Below are 2,500 nucleotides of genomic sequence, written 5' to 3' on the forward strand. Positions count from 1 at the left end.
AAAAAATAAGTCTTGGGGTCGATTTGTTTGACTAAAGGCGGTGCTCCAGCATGGCTGCAGTCAAATGACTGAAACAAATAAAAGAATAGAAGTGTGTGTGTGTGTGTGTGTGTGTGTGTGTGTGCGTGCGTGTGTGTGTGCATGTATATATATATATATATGTATATATATATTTAGCGGAGCTTAGTGAAATTTATCTTCTCTCTCTTATTCCTTTCTGGCACTCTAATTCATTTATCCATATTTTGGCTTTTATTGTAAGGCGACTGTGCACTGTTTAAAGGAGTCATTCATTCATCACCTCTCCTTTTCGCACAGTCGTTCTACAAGTGGTGACCCCTCATTCCTTCTAACAAGCAGCCAAAACACACAGCCGGCCTTATGTTCATACAAACGTCTACAAATTGGTGACCCAGTGCCAGCTTAATGACCTGCCGTTCTAATTTCACCTCTTCACTACAGATATGTCTACTTTTATTATCGTCTCTTTTGTCTTCTACAATATGACTGGTGGAGGGCTGCTCTGTAGCAGAGCTTAGTGAAATTTATCTTCTCTCTCTTATTCCTTTCTGGCGCTCTTATTCATTTATCCATATTTTGGCTTTTATTGTAAGGCGACTGTGCGGTGTATAAAGGAGACATTCATTCGTCACCTCTCCTTTTCACATGGTTGATCTACATATATAGGTGCAGGAGTAGAGTGTGGTAAGTAGCTTGCTTACCTACCACGTGGTTCTGGGTTCAGTCCAACTGCGTGGCACCTACTATAGCCTTGGTCAACAAGTTAAGTACCAGTGAAACACTGGGGTTGATGTAATCGACTAGTCCCCTCTTGCCAAGTTTCAGGCCTTGTGCCTTTAGTAGAGAGGATTATTATTATTATTATTATTATTATTATTATTATTATTATTATTATTATTATTATTAGGTGAGTTGACCCAATCATTAACATGCTGGGCAAAATGTTTAGTGGCATTTTATCCATCTTTATGCTCTGAATTCAAATTACACCAAGGTTGACTTTGCCTTTTGTCATTTTAGGATCAATAAATTAAGCCCCAGTTAAGTACTGGGGTCAACGTAGTTGACTAGCTCCTCACCCAAAATTTAAGATCGTGTGTCTATAGTCGAAAGGATTATTTGAATGTCATTAAAATCGCCAGTATGAATGGACCAATTCTGAGATTACACCTGTAAAAAAAGAAAGGTAATATAAAAGGAGAAGGGGCTCCTGTGGCTTTTATGGGTTTTTCCAGGAGTAACTTCTATTGGGAATTTTTTTCTTATATTTTTCACTGTTATTTGAATGTTTACACAGACCTTTCTTTTTCACAAAACCCTTTGTACTTTTCGTCCTGCGTTTGTCCTTACATGTTTTTGATTTATGTTAGCCCTTGTAGTCAATAAACCAGAATTAATTGTTGTTGTTGTTGTTGTTGTTGTTGTCAATTGTGGCAAGCGGGCTGAATCATTAGCATACTGGACAAAAAGCTTAGCAGTATTTTGTCCGTCTTTAAACTTGGAGTTCAAATTCCTCTGAGTCAACTTTGCTTTCCATCCTTTCAAGGTCAATAAAAAAAGTACCTGTTGAATACTGGGGTTGATGTAATCGACTTACTTCCTCTCCTCAACATCACTGACCTTATCCCAAAATTTGAAATCGTTATTATTTTTATTATTAAATTAAAAGTTAAAGCTTCTTGAATCATTACTTTGATGATACTTATTCAAAAGAGACCGACAGAATAAGTACTAGGCTTACAAAGAATAAGTCCTGGGGTCGATTTGCTCGACTAAAGGCGGTGCCCCAGCATGGCCACAGTCAAATGACTGAAACAAGTAAAAGAGTAAAAGAGTAAATGTATTACACATACATCAATTCCATTGTCATATGCAAAACACATGATATATTCATCTATTCACATACAAAAACACATGATATCTTTTAATGTCTTCAATATCATATGTATAAATCACACAAAGGCAAAGCAGTACCTATTGTTAATGAAGTTTTAATGTTGAATATTTTTTTATCAATATATACCCATTTTTCTAGGAATAGACAAATCCATTATGTAGGAAACACTTTGTAGTTGGAAATTCCTCATTAGTTATTGATGGGAAATTTCTGCAAGGATTCATTAATTCCAATCTTTTATACAAAATTGCAAAAGGCTGTAATATCTATTACAATAGCCAGCTTTCTTGCCTTTGTATGTTCCATGTATGATATTGAAGACATCAGAATATCATGTGTTTTTGTTTTTGTTTTGTTTTTTTCAGGTGAATAGTTGAATATATCATGTGTTCTATGTATAACAATTGAATAAATGAATGTGTGATGCATATACTATTTTGTTTTGGGTCTTTTACTTAGTTATTTTTTGTTTTTTGTTTTGTTTTTTGTTTTGGTGGGTGTGGCAAACAATTAACTCTCAATGACTAATCATATTTCTTTGTGTTTATGAGTATTTTTGCAGATATACTTCTAAGGACTGAC

This window comes from Octopus sinensis, linkage group LG6 (assembly GCF_006345805.1).
Source record: "Octopus sinensis linkage group LG6, ASM634580v1, whole genome shotgun sequence".
Taxonomy (NCBI): Eukaryota; Metazoa; Mollusca; class Cephalopoda; order Octopoda; family Octopodidae; genus Octopus; species Octopus sinensis.